General features: G+C 37.2%; 1 pseudogene; it reads left to right on the forward strand.

Annotated features, from left to right (window-relative positions):
• The first annotated feature begins 12203 nt into the window (after nt 1-12203).
• Nucleotides 12204-13214, forward strand: LOC149221524 (15-cis-phytoene desaturase, chloroplastic/chromoplastic pseudogene; annotated as a pseudogene).
• Nucleotides 13215-23718: the final 10504 nt, after the last annotated feature.

Consider the following 23718-nt stretch of genomic DNA (forward strand, 5'->3'; position numbering starts at 1 on the left):
GATTGTTATGGCTAAGGGAAATTGGAAAATGCGTTGGAAAAGGCATTGAAAAGGAAAAGAGGTGTTAATTGATATTTTATTTAAGAGAATAAAGGAAATAGGAGAAAAGGGAGATGAAAGGTCACGGAATTGCATGAGAGGAAAATTGAAGGAAAAATAGAGGAAAATGAAGAAAATGGAGGCCTCAATGATAAAAAGGCTTATGAGGATCAGTTCATAGCCTTTTGATATTTTTTGGGTGAAGATCTCGTATATTCACTCTCTCCCTCATACTCTTTTACACTTATATAATTCTTGGAGAATTATTTGATCATGCTAGTATTCACCTGGATTTGGAGAAAGAAGGCAAAGAAAAGTAGGAAAGTGCAAGGGAACAATTCGATCAGCAGCTACAATTGGATTGCTTTGTAGGTATTGAGTTGCATGTATGATTTCCATGCTATTTTTGGCATGAATGGTACATTATTGTGGTTTCTTGGTCATGTGTTTTCATTGGCATGGAGGATTTCCTGGAATGACAATGGTTTTAGCCTTTTCTCGCCATTTCTTGGATAGCCATGGTGTTGTGAGTTTTCCCATTTTTTTATTTTTGAATGATGTTGAGGTTCCTTATAGATGTGTGTTGAGTTACAAATTCCTGGAGCCGTTGCTTTGAAAAAATGCTCTTGAAGCCCTGGAACAGATTGAGTTGATTTTCTATTCCTGGATCCTAGGTTGGAAAAACACTTTGGAGCCTTTGGTGGGTTGATTTACTATTCCTGGTGCTTGGTTGGACAAATTCTCTATAGCCTTGGAAGGTTGTTTGTTGAGTTACTAGTTCGTAGAGTTATGGTTGGAACAAATGCTCTGGAGCCTTGGACATCTTAGGTAGAGACCGATATGGTTATGGTTAGTGATGTCTGACTGTGAGGTGGAATCACTCGTTAAGGGTTTAGGTAGTTGGCCTTTAGAAGCCCTGGTTTGGTTTTATTTTATTTGTTCCATGAGATCCCAAATTCATTCTTGGAATATGACGTGGGGGTGATTGGTTGAAAGAAAGATTTGGTTCAGACAAATCTATGGTCGGGTGGTACATGAATGTCCCTTACTTGGTTGGGTTTTGAATATGTTAATAAGATCTCTTTACCTATTGTATTCTTGAGTATTTTTACTTGTTATTATGTGTATTTGATGGTTGTTCTATCATGGTTATTATTCAGGTTAAACTTTGGTTATAAGCATGGCTTCATAACAGGTTCTAGCTATGGCTCTTGATATGTTACAACTATTTGATGAATCACTATTGAAAGCATAAGGTAACAAATGTTATTGTAGCCATTATGAGAGGGAATTAAACCTTCTTGATGAATCTCAGATAAGTTTCAGACCCCTACGTTCAAATAGGAATTTATGGCCTGTAGATTACATGTTCACCATATGTTTGATGAAGTTTTTGTCATGGTTAGGCATGGTTAGGTCAATTTTTTGTTCAATTTTTTTATGAATGGATTTTTATTAATGTTTTTTATCATTTCCTAAAGTATCATTAAGTTTTGGGTAGTGGTCTAGAGACAAGCCCCAAAAAGATGGCACTGATTCTAGGGCCGCAGGCTCAAAACTGGAAATTATGGGTTGCATTTGCTACCTCGTAGGCTTATGCATGCAGTTGGAGGCCTATAGTCGTATGGATTCCTTTTCAAGAAAGCGTCTAGGGGCACATGTCACTAAAAGGGCAATATGACTCATGGTTTGGGTACCTAAAGGGGTGGTTTAGTCTCTAAGTGTCTTGTAGCTCCTGAGGAAGGTCACTAAGGTTTCATTTTGTCAACTTCATTTCCTTAAGGTGATCTAGGAGGTTGGGTCATATCACAGTAGACCTCATCTCATGTTAACCCTATCAGGCCGGTGAAAGAAAGTAGATATGGGAGGGGTGGTTGGATGGAAATATTAGAGCAGGTTTCCATTCTCTTTGGGTGATATCTGATACCAAATAATGGTATCATAGCTACTAGGTTCAAACACTTGGACTAGATATGCTAAATATGTTTGTCATGCATGCATGCTAGTTGTCTATGTGATTGTATACATGTATTTTGATAGTAATTTTTACAGTTTGTGTCATCGTGATGCTAATGTGTTGGCTAAGATAGAGAAAGAGAAGCAAATTATCAAGGCCAGGTTGCAGCACTAGACCTTGGGGTAAGAGAAGATCATCATACAGGCTTGTATGTTGGGAATGAAGTTATGATGGTTAATGGTTGTATATGCATTGTGGATATATACATGCTTATTATTCTATTGTAGTTATGGTTACATGCATTATAGATGTTATTTAATTAGTTTGTTCATATGCACATGCATCGGATAGTCATGCATGATAGTTAACTTCTTGTTATTTGCATTATGGTCATACACATGATGATGGTCACTGCATTTAGGATCTTGATGTTATATGTATGGTGTTGATTTGGATTGGTCTGTGCAGATGGTTATGGTTGTGATATTCAAGTATGATTTCATATACTTGTGATATTGTGTCATACTAATATGGACTGACTATGCAGATGTTATAACCTCCCCTAGGATACATTCAAGTATGAGTTTGATTATGTCCTCTATTTGGTTTATATAACATGGTATTTTTACAGGTTGTTTGAATGTTTGACTAGTTTCATGATATGAGCATGTGTCTATAAGATTACATGAAGGAATGATTTTGTTTTAAGACGATTGTACTAACACAATATGTGCTAAGACAATCGATATACACTTGAGTGCAAGTGGGTGCTAGTTGTAGTATTATGACTATTGACTGTGAGTTGATTATGACATGGTTGTTAGTCTTGGTAAAGGTTGATTTCAAATTAATAGACATGATGTCTTTATCTTTGGCACGTGTGAATGACATTTGTGAGAAGTTGCAGAGCAACAGCTGATTTGTTTATATAACTAACATTTGGGTGATGTGATAACACATATTAAAACTCTATTGCAATAAGGTAAAAGGTAAAAGAAATTAATTAGGTGAGAATTCCTTTGGCTAAGGTTGACTTTTCTCAAGTCAACATAGACCCAAAAAATCATATTAAGCAAAATTTTCTAGACCCAAATGGAAAAAACCCTATTTTTTTTCTATGTCACATGTAATCTATTCACACCAGTGTGGTGTTGCTCTATTTATAATAGTAAATTATGCCACTGTCACTTTACTGCTAAAAAGGAGAATGTGACACCCGAGAAAAATAAATAAAAATAAAAAATGCAACCACATATCCAAAAATTTAACTTTCAAGTATCTAAATCTAGTCAACCAAGGTAGTGGAAGACAATCAGAAAACACGGGAAGGCATATAGTAGAACAAAATGTTCCCTAGTGGATTCGCCAATTTGTTATGCAAGAAAATCTCATCTTGCGGACAAGACAAGCTCTCCCTAGACTCAATGACTGAATCTAGTAACAAACAAACAAACCAGTAAATATTTCTCTAGGTTCATCTTTATTGAATCATAAATAAGAGTAATGGAGTATAAAATCCATACATTTTAATCGAAATTCCTATTGAATATCCTTGTTGTGTTTTGATACAATCTTTCAATACTCAAAATTGAGACCTGCAAACATGCTAGGAACAAAGGATCAAAGGCATATGATGTATAAATGATCCAATACAACCTATACTAGTGATAGGTGAGACTAGTATCTAATATCATAACCAATGGATAATGAAATAAGTATACATTATATTGGATCCAATGGACAATATAGTGAGAAATAAATACTCTTTTGTATTATAATTGAATGAAAAGGAGAGATACAACCTAGCCTTGATGTTGCAAAATATCCTTCCAAGAGTCTCCAATGCTCCCTTAACTGACAAGCTTCTAGCCTCAAATTGACAGCGTAAGTTTAAATCAAAATTTAAACCCTTCCCCTCTAGTGTGTAGTGAATAGATTCATGAACCATGGGATGAGGCCCAAATAGGTAGGGGCTTGATTCCTTCTTGTTGGTATAATATTCCCTACCAAAGCTTCTAGAAATTTATTTTTATTTTTACCTATGTTAAAAGGTTGTTTCACTTTTTAATGGAAGACATAGAGCAATATTTCATACACTACAATGATTAGAACTATGTTTACACAGATAATTTCTAGGAAAAGTATGACAATGCTTGAAATTATGTTTTTAAGCAATGTAATCCAAGATTCTTTTTGTTTTCATAATGGTTTTGCTTCCAACATTGTAGGTTATTTCTTGCAAGGGTTCGTCGGATAGTGAGAGATCAGCATTTGCGGTCATATTCCTAATGGTGACAAAATGATGTGTAACATCAGGATACTGAACAAGCCAGCTGGCAGTGAAGCAACGCCGGAGATGGAACTAAAACAATGAGCATCTTAAACTCATGAATATATATTATCCTTCTCCCGGATTGAAATGATTGAGATATGGTAAGCCTTATAGAATTTGTTTAGCAGAGAAAGGGGATAGGTGAAAGTATACTTATAACCGAGATAAATGGGGAAGTTGAGGTAATCCACACAATGAATCAATACTTCCTGAAAGACTAATACTTTGTGTTCAAAATTATACCTAAGAATAGAATTTGGATTTCTTCCAGTGTGTCTCTAAGTGTTGTCGCTATGAAAAACACCCTCGAAAATTTTGCTTACACTTGAATTTTGGAACCTACTTATGATCTCATGATATTTAAACTCAATTTATCCACTGTCACTTCATGGTCAATTAATTTTTTTCTAAGTGATCAAGTATTCTTCTAAGAATATAAGTGTCGAAGCCACTTTCTTACACATGCTTATACTTTCGATGCATTCTCAAGTGCACCCTCTTCTAGTAAGTTTAGTAGTCAATGATTACCATTGAAGGCAGGAATTACACAATTGTTGAGAATAGTGCATGTGCAATCTATGGTAGTAGTTTATGTGCAGTCCTTAGATACAGTGATTGCGCAGTGACCAGTGATACTAACTACACAATTCCCAATGATATTCTCTGTGCAACCCTCGTTAACAGTGACTGCGCATTTCATAAAGATAATGACTGCTAAATTCTTGTTAACTTTCATTGTGCAATCTTAGTTGATAGTGAGCATGAAATCATGTGAGTCAATCATTCTCTCACTCTTAGTTGTAATTGTATTATCATTCTGATGAGTTTCCTCAACTGTCTCTTTTGCGCATTTTTTCTTTCATAAGTGTCACTTTCACTTTTGTGATTGCCATTTTTTCTTGATTTTTCTTTCACAAGTGTCACTTTTGCATTATGTTTTCTTTAGTATGTGTCGCTTTCAATTTCTTAGGCTTTTGCAAGTGTCACTTTTAACTAATTGCACTCATGTATTTGTCACACTTTAGCACATAACCAGAGGCATCTCTACTGCTCTCTTATGCACTAGTTAATCTTATATGTCATAAGAATATGCACAAGACACATTCCCATAGCTTAGCGCACTTTATGGTTGCAGTCGACATTTGTGTCGTAACTTGTATTCTAAGTGTCGCAAATCTACGTTTCAATTATCGCACCTAGAAATAAATGTTGCTTTGATAATGTCTTAAGGTATATGTGTTTATTTTAGGTACTGACAATTCCCCTAGCTTTTGTTGATGTTATTTGAGTGTGAGATCACTGTTGCAGGACTTTTTTGCATGTTTTTTCTCTCGTGTCTAACTAGTCCCACACTTAGTCATTTTTCTAATCTTTCACTGTCTGTGTAATTTTCCAACTTTCCTCCCTTTTGGAACCGCGCACTATGCTTTCTTAAGTCACAAAAATCCACCCTTTCCTATTGGAACTGTACACTGTACAGTCACTACCTCCAAGGATTTCACATTTCATAGTCACAGTGCTCAGTCTCTACCTTTTGTCGCTGAAAAATATGCAATATTTCTCCCACCCAACCTTCTACTACGCACTACACAGTCTCCGTTAACAATCAGGCCTCATTTCCTCCTTGACTTGTGCAACTATGCAATCCTTTGGCTCAGTATTCCCTAAGCATTGTATTGTGTAATCACATTGAGCAAGCCTGCCCTATTATGCCACTATCTCCCTCAACTACGCAGTTCTATTTCCTAGTCCCTCAACTATCACACATTGCATAGTCACAGTGACCAGACCTCCATCACTACCTTCTGGAAATTCACACTACACAATCCCCGAACCTCCTCCTTAGTACTGCACTCAGTCTTGGGTTCAATCAATGAATTGCATGAAAACGTTAGACTAGGATATTTCCGGACTAATGTTGTCTTTCCATGATTTAATTTCATTTGTAGGTATTGTATCTTGAAATGACAGGATGATTCTCAAGGAGGATGCCAAGGATATCATGCAAGAACACACTTGTGAATCTGAAGAGACAAAGAGACTATTAAGCGATAAGATTAAGGGACACTAGATCACAACGGAAGTTTGAAGATAAAAATCACAAATAAGACTTCACATCATACAAGCTCTCATAGGATGAATATGAAACACATGAAAAAATTATCATGAAGATACAAAGAAGGTCATCAAGGGGAAACTACAACATAGCACTTATGGATAAGAAGCACCGGAATAACCATCATGAAGGCATGAAGAAATCTTGAATCATGACATAATGGTGGCATCTCATGCTGACTTGGAAGGTTCTAACATTAACCCGAATCTTTGGAGGTTTAATATTAGTAAACAAATATCCATCATGAAGAAGTCAAAGTCAAAGCAGTAAGGAGAAAGGCTTGGCCTAGACACATCACGATGAAGTTCCTTGTCATCTATGCCAAGTCATGTCTTGTCCAACAGTGATCACAAAGTCATGTGTGTCAATTTATCTTGCCACATCATTTGTGGAATGTAATTATTGTATTTTAAAAATGAGAAAATGTAAAATTTGTGGAAGATCAAGGGTCCTACATGGAATGTGAAAAGTCAACAAAAAGTTCTAGAGTCATTAGAAGTTCAAAGGTCATATAAAAATTTGAAAGGTCATAGTAGAATCTCAATAGTCGTAAGGGAGGTCAAGAGTCACATGGGAGGTGAAGAGTCACCTCATTTGTTATAAATACACCCTCATAGCTCAAGAGAAGGGAGGACTTTGGAATTTGGACTTTTCACCTTGGCTTCTCTAGTTTGGCATACGAGATAAGATATTTCTTTGGAGAAGCAACTGGTGACTTAATGTCCCACTATTGGGGCTAGTGGTGCTTCATTGTAATCATGTATCTTGGGACTTTCACTTAAAATATGAATCTCTCATAGATGAAACACTTTCATTCATATGTCATGAATGATTGTAAGACTATTATTTCATTGTTTGCAGTGTATGTTTATGTTAACACATACTAATGAAAATTAACTATTTTTTTGGATTCGGTATGCATATTTTTGAATGTGTGTTGTTACTTGTTTTTATGATCATTGTTATCTTCTGAATTACTTTACAAGTTAACTAATGATCCTCTCATGCTCTTGTGTGCCTCTTTTAGAATAGCACTATTACTTTTCTTCTAGAGGATCACTCTCTCTTTCCTTTCCTTGAAATCACCTTATATGCATTTCAACTGTATATCTCTCCTTTTTAACTTACTTACTTGTTTCAAATATTTTTTGAATAATCTCTTATGTTGATAATTGTGTCCAAGGAAAATTCTATGAATAATGGAAACCAACCTTATTTCCTAGTTGGGGCTCCTACTCCAAAAGGTATGAGGTCTAATTGGGACTTCATACTAGAGAGACCCCTTTGTTCGTGGACTTCCAACACCGTCAACACCTTCTTAGCAAAAAAATTTCCCTCAACAAATTATCCTTGAACTTGACCTCCTTATCAGTAGAACTCGGCCTCTATAATTCTATCTCCTCCATAGTTTTTAGCCTTAGACTTGAAACTCACTTTCAAACACACTAGAATTTAGTCCTAAAAATAAGCCTGAGTTTGGCCTTATCTGTACCTAAAATTTGGACCTAAAATTCAACCTCAACAAGGACAAGTCACTACTCCCATTACAGGCCTGAAATACAACCTTTCACACTAGAATTCAGCCCTCTACACAAATCTGAAATTCGACCTTCAAATGGGATAGAATTCATCCCTCTATAATAGGTATTCAATCAACCTTATAACCAGGGCCACAAACCGTCAAAAAAGTGCCAAAAATCCTTCCAAATAAGCCAAAAAACCCTTCCAAAATAAGCCAAAACCACTTCAAAAATGTGTCGAAATTCCTTCCCAAAAAGTCTCTCCAAATCAACTACTAGTCACTCCTGGTTCATGAGGCATGAACCTCAAAACTCCTTTTCCTCACTTTTTGAATAGATCTGAACTTTATTGATTGAGTGAATTTAAATTCTCCTTCTCACGCCTATTTCTAATGCATCCAAGGTCTTGACTGGGTTGTCCACTAGTTCGATTTACTTATGCAATTGGCAGAATGTATAATCAATATTTAACAAATCATTTCTCCTCAACCATGAGGAGTTTGAGGGAGTTCCATATATCATTGGAAAGGTCTCGAGATAATATTTCCAACCATTTATGTTATACCTCAAAAGGTAGGTAAATGGAGTAAAAATGAATTAAAATACAAGGTATCCAAATGGGCAACCAAAAATCCAAAAACAATATTTTGAAATGTGTTATTTCAATATGTCACTTTCTCTTTCATATGGATAAACTTTGACATTAATGACAACTTCTTTCAATGGGGCTTCCAAATCATTCACCACATTTTTCATGGACCTTTCTTGATCTATCTTTATTTTTTCACTTGTTCCTTATAAGGTAACCACAAATGGGACCAATCAATGGAAAAATACATGTTCAATTTTGTTGGTCGGTCCTAGCTAAGCAACACACCTTGTTTATCAGGGATGTCAACTACAAAAATTTCAATGTTCTGGAAAACTTTGGGGTTGGAGGCCAGTCTGATGAGGAAATGGGGAATAATTCCTAGCATGGTAAAATTAAAATGGTCAAGCTAAACAATGTGGGTATCGCATTTTTAAGGTTAAACATCAACTTTTTGTGCAACTACTAGGTGTATGAAATTTTCTAAGGCTCGCGAATTGACCATGTGATTATGTACATTATTATTGCAAATTTAAAATTTTAATAGAAATGAGAGGTCTCGTAGATGGACCTTTTTCCTATCATAGCAGCATCGTCGATGATCAATTTCCTATTACAAGAGTTGTTGGCCTAAGAGACATTCTTAGACACATTACTTGGATCAAGGATCTTAATGGTATTTTCAATTACCTTTACGAGTTCAAGTTGGTTCAAAGCAAGAAGATCATACAACAAAATGTTCACTTTTGACTTCTTAATATTGTCGATAAAACTATATCCAAAAGTCATGAAGCCTGAGGTGATACTATTATGGCATGTTGGAAGGGAATGTTGAGAACGCGGTGTTAGTAGAATTAGGGTTAGATTTCTCTTTCTTGATAATTACTTGTGAATTATGTTGGTTTCTTTTACTTTTTTGTTATATTATCTTTCATCAATCAATTACCAAATTATGTGTGTATGAATATCACAAAAACAACCGACACAATATGTAAACACTCTGCCAATCAAAACCCCTATCTACGTAAAAACCCAGTGAAAATTTCTTCCTTAAATATTTTTCTTGAGACTCTTCAACCTAGACATAGACCTCCTCCAACCACCAAGTCATCCTCCTCATGCAGCAACTTTTACCCAGAACTTCGACCTGAAGCAACAGCACTTCGACCCAGAAAATGGCGGCAGCAGCAGATTTGAAAAGAAAGACTTCAATCACCTAGAGAAACCCATACAAGAGAGAGATAGATAGCCCAAAATTTTTACCTTGCCATCTTCTTCCTTCTTCTCCAATTTCGCACTCCTTTTAGCCTCCTTTCCTACTTTTCATATTTCCAGCTCTTTCTTTTGGGATATCGAACTTGAGTGAGTGAGAGTGAGAGTGCTCTAAATGAATTTGATCTTCTTGTATATAGGCTTGAGGTGAGGTCGAATTTCCCTTATTGACGCCTGTTAGACTCCGTCTCAACATGAGATTGATTCTTCTTCAAAACGGGGTTCTGAAGAAGAAATCATTTAATGTATTGATTTAAATTATGTAATTTATGCTCCAGCTCTTCAAGAGGCAGCAGCAACTTCAAAACTCCTATCCCTGCACAAACAAAAGAAACAAACATCATCAGCAATCATGTCCATTTGTTTGATCTGGTCTAGAAGTTGTCTTCTGTTGTCATTTGGTTATACAGCTCTCCATACATTTGGTTGCTCAAATCTGGTTACTTAGCAAAGGAATTGCTGGAATGAAAGGCATACTTTAATCTCTTGATCTCTTGACAAGCATATGCCTGCGGCCTTGTTGCCTAACCTCTGCTGCAGACTTCTTGGCACATGGATTTACATATTTTGAGGTTTTTTGAGGCATACTTTAGTCCATCATTGGATGCAAGCTGTGCAAGCTGTAATGGCCAGCGACCTTGCAATTTCTCAATTCAGATTCCTGACAGAGCTCCTCCTTGTCCATGGAAGGTTGTCATATATTCGGATTTCAAAGGTGGTAATCTATTTCACTTTCTTTTGTGGGTATTCTGCTGCAAATTTTTATAATGATTGGTACCAAGCGTTGTACAATATCGTGTACAATATCCTTTTCATTTCACTCCCAGCATTAGCCATTGGAATTTTGGACCAGGATGTAAGTATCGCTGTTTCAAAACAGTCTCCTCAGTTGTACAAAGCCGGCATTGACAACTTATATTTCAGATGGCAACTATTAGCAAGAGGGCTGCTGTCAAGTGTTTTACAATCCTTCGTTATATTCTATCTTTCAATTTTAACTGGGTTTGATGGAAAATCCAATGGGAAAATTCTTGGCCAGTGGGATGTGGGGACACTGTCATCAATCTCCAACTTCTCATAGAACACAGCTACCTGACACACTGGCACTTCATCAGCATTTTTGGAAGCATTGTAATCTGGTTTTTATTTCTGCTTTTCTTTACCTCGATATACTCGTTTTGGGATGCTAAGGAAAACGTGTATGGGCAACTCATTGCCCCTTTTTCCACTTTAGATTTCTGGCTCATACTTTTGGGTGTTTCAGTGGCGGCCTTGGTATTTGATTTCGCTTTTGAAGGATTGCTTAGTTTGTAACTGATGGATCTAAGGTTGGGGCATCTATTGTTTGTTGTCACTAGGTATATTGCACTGCTACTATTCCTGTGGGTCCCCAAAATGACTGAGAAAGAAGTGGAAGCTTCCTGGAATGACAGGTCTGACTTTTGTGTTCATTGACTACTGGAAATGTTGTGCTCTCCATCAGGAATATCACCAAGTAAAACACGCAGTTGGTGTTAGTTCTGTGTAACATATAAATTAATGCTTTACGGGGCTCCTTTTTCCCATGATACGTTCCACTACTTGTAACGGGGGGGTATGTATGACACTATAAAGATTTTGACTTACTTCTTACTATGAGATGGGTGCTCTGCTCCAACCCTGGTCGAAATAACAAGCCCGTGCGTCTATGGGGATGAGGTGTCTTTTGGCAAGGTTGTGAAGTGTCCATATTGTATGATAGCCTTTGCTGTTGTCCAACCGCAACATGAAATTCAGGTTGTCGCCTGTTCAAAGTGCCGTTACCAATATGAGCTTATGTCTGGTGAAATTGTCAACATAGAGTCAGAATCAATCAGATTCGAGCACCAAATGGGCTCGCTTTCACACACAGATTTGCAACACAGTCCGTTGATCTTCCAGCACAAGAAGGAGAAAGAGTAACAATTGCTTTAGCAGCACCATCAAATGTTGGAAGAGCCATTGGTCTTTTCAGATTGAGTACAAGGACTCCTGGACGCAGACCTAGAGAGCCAATGTGCACATTCCAGATGCGGGATATAACTTCTCTGTAAAAATTAGTGACTTTGAAGGGCACAGTTTCAAAGCGTTGGGGGAGGAACTTGAAGTTCATATGACTGTCGGGTTGATCCATCTTATATTGGGGCACTGTAAACCATGGAGGGACTCGGTTACTGGGACCTTGTATTGTTCATTTATTCCATATACGCCAGAGCATTTGTCTCATATATTGCCAGTTTTAAAGGATAGCAGGCAGAACTTTAAAGTTGGAGATCGGGATGGGATTCTTCATATTTCAATTATAGCAGCGCTTAGGGGAGCAGAAGAGGTGTCTGTTTCAGCTGATGTAATCTTCAAAGATGGCTTTTCTAGATGGAAATCCGCCTGAGAGGTTATGCAAACCAATTGTTGATCATGTCCAATCCTTAGGTGGTCAGCTTCAGTTAAATTCTCGACTACAAAAGATTGAGCTTAATAATGATGGCACGGTGAAACACTTTCTTCTGGCTAATGGAGACATTGTTGAAAGAGATGTTTATGTATCAGCAATGCCTGTTGACATCTTAAAGCTTGTTTTACCCCAAGAGTGGAAAGAGGTTTCCTACTTTAAGAAACTGGAAAAGTTAGTAGGAGTTCCTGTAATCAACGTCCACATTTGGTTTGATAGAAAACTGAAAAACACATATGATCATTTATTGTTTAGCAGAAGTCCTATTCTTAGTGTGTATGCAGATATGTCTGTTACTTGCAAGGAATATTATGATCCAAATCGATCAATGCTGGAGCTTGTATTTGCACCTGCACAAGAATGGATTGGTCGCAGTGATGAGGACATTCTTGAAACTACGCTTAAGGAACTCTCCAAACTATTTCCAGATGAAATTGCAGATGATGGATGTAAAGCAAAGGTTTTAAAGTATCATGTTGTTAAAACTCCAAGGTCCGTCTACAAGACAGTATCCAATTGCGAACCTTGTCGTCCTCTGCAGAGGTCGCCTATTAAGGGATTTTATTTATCTGGTGATTATACGAAGCAGAAATATTTAGCATCAATGGAAGGTGCAGTGCTGTCAGGGAAGCTTTGTGCTCAGGCTATTTTACAGGACCATAGCTTACTTGCAGTTCAAGCTGGACAGAATGAAATGGATGAAGCAACACGCCTTGATGTACTTCGTTTGGCTATAGAATTGGATGCCGACTATGTTGATGTGGAGCTCCAGGTGGCATACGATGCTGTTTACACACCAAAGTTACTAAACTCTTACAAGAAACAGAAGAGTGCCAAGGGTAAACGTGTAATGCCACCGCTATTCAAACGGTGCCAGAACAACAAGATAGGATTCGATTCCTATTTCCCAGATTTTAATTAATATTGCAAACTAGATATGCGCTCCAGTTTTGGTCAATCATCAACAGAATTCAGTGGAAAGAGCGCCATTCTCCCTTCAGGGAAGCGCTGATTATTTTTAGTTTATTTTGTTAATAAGGATAATAAAACAAATCCCTCATCTTGGGGTCGACTTGTTTTCCCCCAGTTGTAGTTTGTTTGATATTTTTGAGGTTAGTTAAAACAGCGCCCTTGTTTTGGGCAGCTTTTTTATTTAATGTATTAAAAATTCATTTGTAGAGGAGTTTTTTTTTGAGAGTGAGTGAAGAGAGTAGAGTTTTTTCTGAGCGCTGGGAGCTGCTGGAGAAGCAGAGAGCTTTGTAATGTACAGTTTTCTGCAGAGAATTTAATGGAATTTCACAGCTCTGTTTGCTGAGATTCATGTGGTATGTTGATTTAGCATAAGTTTTTCCCTTTGTCTCATATGTAATCAGTTATATTCCATTTCATTTCATGACCCTTTCAAGCTGAACAAATGAAGTGATTAGGTAGGAATTCATAATATTATATGCTCCTCCTATAAGTTTGTTCGCATTCGATGTTTTCTACTGTTTAAGGAGGATTCAGAGTTATTGTCTGCCCTCCTTAACTCCTCACCAGTCTTGCCATCCCGTTTGAAACCAGATTTGGTGTTAAATTGCATGCCTACCTTGCCTCAGTTGATACCTGTGTAGTCATTATATTTCTCTGTTTGAAGCTGTGATTTTCCCCATGCAGCCCAGAAAAGCCCCGTCATTCCATCAAAAAACCAAAAATCATTAAATCAAACCCCCTATCAATTTACTAGCCTAAAATCCTTATTCTTCATTGGTCAGTTTAATCATATTGAAAGATCTATCGAATCTGACCCGAGAGAGCCTTCTCATACCTCGTAGGGCTAGCTACGAGGTGAAATGGTTTGATGTAGCCTTGAAGGTTTACCTTTTCAGCCTGAGGTGAAATCTCAAGCGCTAACAACGCCGACTTGATCTCCTTGAGGCTGACTTGGTGTGGAGGTGTCAAATACCTAATTTAACTTAATACTAAATCCTTTCACATGATTCAAAAGCTCAAGAAGGGTCTATTTTAATGGACAATGACTCTAATGAAATAGAATAAATCTTAGAAGTCATCAATGGGGACTTTGACCTAAAACAAAATGACCCAAGCATGAAACACATGCTTTAATAAGTCATAATAATAATAATAATAATGTTTTCCTCATTCTTTTGATAAACACTTTTCATTGTGACTCAAATACATTTATGAAGACGAAACCTAGTTACATTTTTCAACACTCCCTCTTAACTAGGGAGGTATTCATACTTACACATACAAGTACAAGGAATATCTCCTCAAACCATGTGAACTATGAATAGTTTAGGCACAATAATGACATGGACTAGATTCCTGACCAGGGAAATCTATCCAAGATCCTCCAACATTTTAGGCACCCACGATGCCATGGACTAGATTCCTAACCAGGGTAATCTATCCGGGTGGAACTAAGATGGACTAAATCTTTCAGCCAGTCTATTTACCATCAGGCTTACTTGCTAACCATCAAACCAAGAATCCAGGTGTGTATCTAAGGTGAGATATCTATAACCAATGCCACCCTCCCTACTTCAGGATCTAGACATCAACACATAGTGTCATTCGGATGTCCTCCTAGGAAATGGGTCTCACATACAAAGCCTCAACACTCCTGATTATTCCAATCGGTAGCAAATCCTCCCCGATCAAATAGATTGGTAACAAATCTCTCTTATATAACCAGCATGTTATCAAACCTCTGAGAGATTTATCTATACAAACATAACCCATTCCAATAACAAACTTTCAAATGTACATAAGTAAATACAAACCTTCGGGGTCTTTCAGACAACTAGATTTTGCTTCTCAATTTATCACAGTAGGAATTTCAAACAAATATTGAAAAAATATTCCTCAATCATACATTTTATTTCCTAATTTACATGTAGCAACATATTCTACAATCAGTTCCTACTTTCCTTATCTCAGCTACCCCTCAAAATGCATTCTCCACTTTTCTTCTTTCAATGTGTCCATCATGACTATAATATGCTCTCCCTCTTATCTAGGGAGATTTCTTTTATCCAGGATCCCTCTTAACTTACAAAGATCAACTTCTTCTTATAACATTGGAGAGTATTTCAGGGCTTCCATTCTTCTCATCAGAGTTGTCATGACCATTATTGTTCATATAAATTTCATCATTGTGCTTATAATATCAACTTTATTTACGAACATATTCACCATCTTGAAGATTATGTACCTTCACAACATAGATAGCAAGTACAACCAAGTCTACATAGAAGCATGAGGTTAATAATGGAAGCATTAGACATTACACATCAAATACTTAAACTTATTTAGGTTCACAAACAAGAGACACATACTTTTCAACTTCTTGCAAAGGTTTTTGTCATAAACCATAGACTTTATCATCAAGACTTCGAGTACCTCAATCAAGATAAAAACATTCATTATATCTAGGGATTCAATCTTTCTTCAAGAGGTATGACATACCCTACTACAATATATTTCAAACCCTATAATCAATTCAAATGAATATACAATGCATCCAATCACTTTAGAACTCATATGTTATACTTCCACTAGGATTTTAGTGCAAGATCCTAGATTTCATATGTGAACCATTAAGCTCCAACAATCAAAACAAAACATAGATTAAATTCAGATTTCAACAATATTTCATAAATCTTAGATTATCACACTTTATGTCACATATTAGATAATTGAACTTATACTAAGGTTTAGTTAAAAAACCTTATAATTCACAAACATTGTCATCCTAGAGAATCAAACTTCAACTAGGGCTTAGTTCCAAACCCTAGGACTTATGACCATCAAAAAATAGGTCAACACATATATCTAGGATTCCATCATCATGCATGGCATATCATAACATGTTTTAGTCAAACCAATGACACAAATATCAATATATTAAAAGTTTGACATATAACAAACTTGATCAAACTAGGGTTTCGATTGGACAAACATACATATACCTAGGATTTCATTTCTAGGATTTTATAAGGGTTTTTCTTATAGACCCTACCAAACCCTAATGATATAGGTTTTAAATACATAACATATCAAACTCTAATACTTCAAAGGTTTTGGATTTCATACATCACAATTAAACCCTAACGAGTTAGGTTTTCATAACCATAACAAAACCCCAAACACAACATCATCAAAGCATCAAACATTTTCTTTAGACTTCATCAATAACCTTAAGTAGACTATGGTTTCACACATTATCATCGACATACCCTTATGTTCTGGTTTCACAAAGAAGCTTTCTAGGGTTCCACAAGAATAATCAAAGATATGAGGCAGGTAGATTTACCTAATGATGAATCACCCAATCAATAATCTTTATGATTCAAAGAGGGATAGAAACAATAATGTTAGTATATTTTATCAAGAATTAATATACCTTTGTCATGAAGAGAAACAAAACTTATAGTTTAAGACTTTCCTTTTTTCTTTAACAAACCTTGTAATTCCAATGCTTTTTCTTGAGAGGCCTTCTTCCATAATCCTTGAGTATTCAAAAAGCTTTTCCTAAACAATGAAAATATGAATAGAAATGCGATTAGTATTTAATACAAGAAAAACTTAGATAAGTAAAGGAAACCAAAAATGAAAAGGTAATACAAGGAGTAAGATACTTATCTTTGGAAAATGGTGAGGACTCCATTTTAATCCAATCTCAAGGGATGCCTATAGCTTTATCAAAACAATTCAAAAATGTTTTTCCAAAGCATGTTAAACCTAGAAATCAAAACACAAATAAAAGTAATTCAAAACTTTAGAGTATAAGGATATTCAAGGGATAGAGTCCCTAAGGGTTCCTAGAAAATAGGTCTTTGACTTCGGATCCTTCCATCTTGTTCTTCTTTGGTGAAACTTCTTTGGCAAAGTTTGCTTGATCCATGTCCCTCTTTTATTCCTAGGATTAATAGTACAATCACTATAGTAACCCATATTGTAGCAACTGTAGCATTTAATATTTAATAGGTTTGCCTTCCTTCTTGGCCCTTTATACTTCTTGATTTCTTAATAGACATTTTCACTTTTTTTTTACTAGATCCAACACTTATTCTTTTCAAGGATGAGATCTATCGTCTTCTTCAAGGCATTGTAATTGGATAGTTATTCTAATTTTCTCTCTCCCTTTATTGTGTTAAATATTGTCCTTGAAGATAGTAAGCTTCTTTCCTTATAAGGTATCCTTATATGATTATTTTATCAACTTATTTAGGTTCCTTAGATTCCTTTCAATAGATCCTTGAGCTTCCTTTTTCCTCCTTCTTCACCTTAGCTCCATTCTCCAGCTTCAATGATGTTGATCTAAGCCTCTAATAGTTTTTTTGTCTCCCAATTCCATTGCATGAGAAGACAATTCCTTTCATGGAGTGTGAAGGTGTTTACTTTCCCCTGTCATATGCTTTGATGCTCCACTTTCAATAATCCATACATTATCATCATTAAGTGAACCTGTAAGAGTAGCTAAGAACTCTTGACTTTTGACCTTGTTGAATAAGTAGTGTAATATCTTCTTGATCCATCTTCTTGCAGTATTGAATCTCATTCTCATATAACTTTATCGTAGAGGGAGTACCCAATTCCTTCAATCCAACAGAGAAACCTTCAATTCTCCTTGACCTTAGCTCTTAAACCATGTTGAGAAATCAATGCTAGTAGCATTAGGGTTAGATTTCTCTTTATTGATAATTACTTGTGAATTATGTTTCCTTCTTTTACTTACTTGTTATATTATCTTTCATTAAGAAATTACCATATTATGTGTGTATGAATATCACAAAAACACAATACACAAGATGTAGGCACTCTACCAGGGAAAAACCCCTATCTAGGGGAAAACCTAATCAAAATCTCTTCCTTCAATAGTTTTCTTGAGACTCTTCAACATGTACAAAGACCTCCTCTAACCACCAATTCAACCTCCTCATGCATCAAATTTGATCCAGAACTTCGACCTAAAGCAGCAACACTTCGACCCAACAAATGGTAGTAGGAACAGCTTTGACAAGAAAGACTTTGATATCCTAGAGGAACCCATATGAGAGAGAGAGAGAGAGCCCAAAATTTCGATCTTGCCTTCTTCTTCCTTCTTCTCCAATTTCTCACTCCTTTTAGCCTCCTTTACTACTTCGCACTTTTCCAAATATTTCTTCTGGGATATCGAACTTGAGTGAGTGAGGGAGAGAGCTCCAAATTAATTTTATCTGCTTGTATATATAGGCTTGAGGTGAGGTTGAATTGCCCTGTTTACACTGAATTGATCTCCTTGATGTCGACTTGGTGTGGAGGTGTTAAATACCTAATTTGACTCAATAATAAATCTGTTTACATGATTCAAAATCCCAACAAGGGTCTCTTTTAATGGACAATGACTCTAATGACTATGAATAAATCCTAGAATTCCTCAATTGGGACTTTGACCTAAAACAAAATGACCCAAGCATGAACCATGTGCTTTAATAAGTCATAATAATAATAATAATATTTTATTCATTCTTTTGATAAATACATTTCATTGTGACTCAAATATATTTATGAAGACCGAACCTAGTTACATTTTTCAACAGGGAAGACCCAGGGTTGGGGTTGTTATAGTAATGGGTGATGGAGATTTATCCACCAATATTATTTTGAAATTATGTTAGTTGATAGAATTTCTTGTTGATCAAAGGTTGTCATTGATGTCCACCCAAGCAGCACCAAGGGCTACCCCGGTATTGCAAGGGCATTTTTACTTGACAAAGCATATTATTTTGTGTCAAAGTTCTTCTTGATGGATTCTACTCGTCAATATGTTTCCATTGATATATGATACGCCTCCCAGTTCTTCACGGTTTGAGAGTTATTTGCGTTTGAAGTTGAAAACCCCCATTAGTCGATTAAAACCCCAGGGGTTGAGACATCACCTTATTCTCCAACAATTGTGAATATATGACAAGGATTCTCACTGTAATCTTACCTTGTATAAGTTGAAGAAATTGAAAAATTCAAAGATAGTAAACCAATCATTGACTTTACACTCAGGTAGGAATCAGGATCATAGGCCCTAATCCAATCATTGGTTTGCTTGCAATTAACATCAAAATAAAGAAGAATTATTAAAGGTATGTCACTAATAAAAATAAATAAAATAATTTAATTTAATTCAATAAATATTAATGCAAATATTAGGAGGAATATTAAAGTGATCCAATTGACACGAGGATGGAGGCTCTGACGGCGTTTCGCAAAGGATTAGGTTAAGCCGCAGACCGCAGCCGCAGGACCACAGTTAGGCTACAGATCGGGAGCAGGGCAGCGAACTGTCGACAGATCGACCGCGGAAATCGATAGGGAAGAGGTCATCAACCGTCATGGAAGGCCAACAGGTAACGGACCTCGTGGATTTCACCGAGGATCCGTTCGAGGGACAGCTAGTATTCCAAAACCCTAGCCTAGCTACGCCGGGTTTCGCTCCACCGCTTTCTGAGGGGTCACGCGCACAGGATGTTTTTCCGGTGGTCTCTCTGCCGGAACCCGCAACCTCAACTATCGGTTTGGAGGCACCGCCTCTCTCCCCAGGTACTGCCCTCCTTCTCACTTCGCTCTCGCCCGATGCTCTGATTTTCGACCCTATCTCCTCCCCGCTGCCTGGCACTCCAGAGGTTCAAGCGAATCAAACGGTTAACGCGCCAAACCCTAGCCCGGATACAGGGGTAAAATCTTCTGGTTTCTTCGGCACCCCCACGGTGAATGTTAATCCCCCGAAACCCACAATTCAGACTAGGGTTTCAAATCCGTTGGTTGAACATCCATCGGCACCTCGCTCGAAGAAACGGAAATCAAAGTGTGTAAGAGCAACCACGAAAGACATCACGGTAGAGTTCGGCAACCCTGCGGATTTTGAAGAAACCATGGTTATAGCACGTACAGTGCTGGTTGGACATGTGCGGGGGCGCACATACACGACGGAAAGGTTGAAGCGATGGGTTAAGGAAATATGGGGAGGCATGTTCACACAGATGCCAGCAGTCCGGGTTCTCCCACGAGGATGGTTCTCCCTTCGCTTCGCACATGAGGGGCACACGGACGCTGTACTCGAAAAATTTTGGCACATAGAAACAGCACCAGTCCTATTGAAGCGATGGAGTCCGCTCTTTGACCCCGAGCGAGAACAAATTGCAGCGGGGCCACTGTGGGTTCGGTTGCCAGGATTACTTTGCAATTATGGAGAGATGAAGCATTTATCAGAATCAGCAATGCCTTAGGCACATACTTGGACCATGACCGATCCTTTATTGACTCAGGGAAGCAAACGGTGGCTCGAATTCTGGTGCACCTGGACACCAGAGAAGGCTTGGAAGAGAAAATCACCCTGAAATTGGGAAAGTACAGGCGTTCACAGATTCTGGACTATGAAGGAGTCCCCTTCCGCTGCAATCGGTGCCATCAAGTGGGACACCTCTACAGGGACTGCCCACTGATCAATAGTCCTGTCAGCTCTCCAAAGATCTCGCCCATCGCATCCAGAGGGAACTCTCCACTCACTCCACAAGCGGCCCAGAAGCAAGCAGATCCAAAAGGCGACATGGAGAACCCTGAGCAGATCCAGAAGGACGTGCCCTCACCTCCTATGACTCGGGCTCGGGCAGCAGCAGCAGCCACACAGGCATCGGGGAACATAATATGGAGGCTGAAAAACTGTCCAAGGAGGCCGCGCTGATGGATCGTGGATTATGGGAGATCATCGAAATTTTGGATCAGCAAGAACGAAAATTCTATCATCGTCCTTATATAGACCCGGGATATCCTACAGCGGGTCTACCCCCTACTTAACATATCGAAATGGCAGCAGCATTACAGATCACAGTTTTTTGTATAGTCTTTTTTGAACAAACTGAAGGGTGCTGAAAGGCAACAAATCATTTTACAGACAAAAACAGGATTGCACAAGTGTTTATATCAGACAAATGAACAATGTAATTTTTTGTAAAATGTACAGATCCACAGCGATCAAATGGCATATGCGAAAAGCATCTACATATGTAATCTTTTCATATTAATGAAAACTTTACGGATTTTTCCAGAGGAAAAAAAAAATTAAAGTGATCCAATTACCTTAAAACAAAAGATGCATATTTTAAAATATTTAATATCCTAAAGTATTATGAATTACTCCAATGTACATTAAGAAGCCCTTCTTAACACCCAACAGTCAAATGATCATTGTTTATTGTCACATAAGGAAGTTATGTCTCCTACAAACAAGGAGCCCTATCCAATGTCTAATTAAGAACCTTATTTATTACCTCATGGCCAGCGGCTCTCTTTCCTTAGTATGTAAGGTATTTATTATTTAAATTTATTATTTATTATTTAAATTTTAAATTGATTCAAGGCCTTAAGAAACTTAAAATGGTCACCATTAAGAAATGCCTTCCATAGTCTATATAAGGAGTAGTCTCCTTTGTAAGTTGACTCAAATGAACATTCTAAAAAAAAACCTATTCTGAAATTCTCGGGTATCCTTGGGCTACTAACGCAGTACAATTGGGAGGATAGGGTTTGTTTTGGAGTGTTCACAGCTTCGGTCTATTGTAGTTTCTTAAGTATAGGATCCGATCTTCAGAAGAGCGAAGGAATGATAAAGGTACATATAACTTTCAGATTGAAAATTAAGAAATACAATGCGGAATTCTAACCTTCACCGCATTTGAGGAACATCATATAAAGTCATACCTGTAACCAAGGGCCTGTTGCAAAAATATACGTCAAACAATCTGTTATGTGAACCAATTAGGAATGGCATAAGTGGAAGTACTGAGTTGTAATTATTTTCAACATATGAACATCTACAATCAAAGAATCTTAGTCTCGAATTCTTGTTGGTTAGGGGATGCTATTTAGGACTGTTTTTGTATACTGAGGTATTGTGAAAAGGTGGCACTTCATCACATCAAGGCAACCCAATTTTTTTATTGTATTCATTGTAGAATTATTATAGTCATTATTGTTATTACTAAACTAGCTTGTGATTGCAGGAAAAGGTAAGTAATTAAGGTTGGGATTTATTTTGAATTTTTCTTTTGGGATGGGATATATGGGCACCATCTCTTGCAGGATTGACCATTACACTGAAGAAAATAACAACAAGTAATGAAGTATTAACGAGGAATTCAAGACAAGAAGGCAATGACAATAAGATCGAAAATATCAAAGCAGTAAGACTTTCTTCAGTTCAGTACAGCCTAATCATCAAGAACAGGGTAGACATATTATTGAGGTAGAAGCATTATTGAAGGACAGATTGTTGTGGGACAACGAAAAATATTGGCATCTCTCAGTGTTGCAGTACATCAGATACATCAGTTTCATCACCATGTTCAAAATCAGCAACAAGGTAGAAGAGACAGGTCATTAAACAAGTCATTGTCTAAACATTGTAAGTCTTGTAAGTAGTTTGTTCAAGAGTCAATGTCTTTGTCAAACATTATACATCATTGTAAATGGGTCAGAATCCCTTGTAAGGGAGCCCACATTTGTAAGGAATTTGTATCATGGACTAGAGTTGAAGAAGGAAAATTTGTTTTGGGAAAGGGCTTTGGTTTGTTGTTGGGACAAGCGTTCTTAGTTTGTCGAGACAAAGGTTTAGGTCCTAGTGTGTCAATTAGTCAAAGAAAATCATTGTAATATTATTGTAACGTGGATCATTGTCCCTGGTACGGGAGTCCACACTTTTGTATTTACTTTTGTCTTTTTAGGGTGGCAGGGAGGTGTTAGGCAGGTGCATGAAGTCGCCTACAGGTTGGAGCTTGTGAACACTTTAGGGTGGTAGGTTGGTCTAGGATTTTGGAGCATCCATTCAGTTGACTACTGAAGAAACCAGGGCATTGGGGCATCCTTCCAGTGGGAGTTGGAGAATAATTCTTTTCTAGAATTTTATGGAAGTTGTAACTTTCATTTCAGTTGGGGTTGGATATTAAAGAATTTATTAGAAAAGCATTCGGTGGTTTTTGACCCGGAGGGGGTTTTCCACCTAAACTCTTGTGCCTACTGTGTTCTATTGTTTATTGTTTTTACTGCATAAACATTAATAATAATTGAATATTGACTAATGCTCTGAATGGTTTAAAAAGTGCTAATTGCTAAGGAATACTGATTCACCCCCCCCCCAGTATTTCCAACAATTGGTATCAGAGCTTGGTTCCTTAAATAGCAGTCTAACAATTGGAAGGAGATCATGGAGTATATTAAGAATAGAGTTCATTTGTTCAATGGAAATAACTATGCACTTTGGAGTGGAAGAATGAAAGTTCATTTGTTGGCGCAAGGATACGAAGTATGGGAAATCATTGACAAAGGCTTCACACCGACCCAGGATGAACAAGGTAAGAAACATATTGTATATGATGCAAAGGCTAAAGATC

This window comes from Pinus tabuliformis, chromosome Q (genome assembly GCF_031772625.1).
Source record: "Pinus tabuliformis cultivar Carrire ecotype Pingquan chromosome Q, CPIR1, whole genome shotgun sequence".
NCBI classification, from domain to species: domain Eukaryota; kingdom Viridiplantae; phylum Streptophyta; class Pinopsida; order Pinales; family Pinaceae; genus Pinus; species Pinus tabuliformis.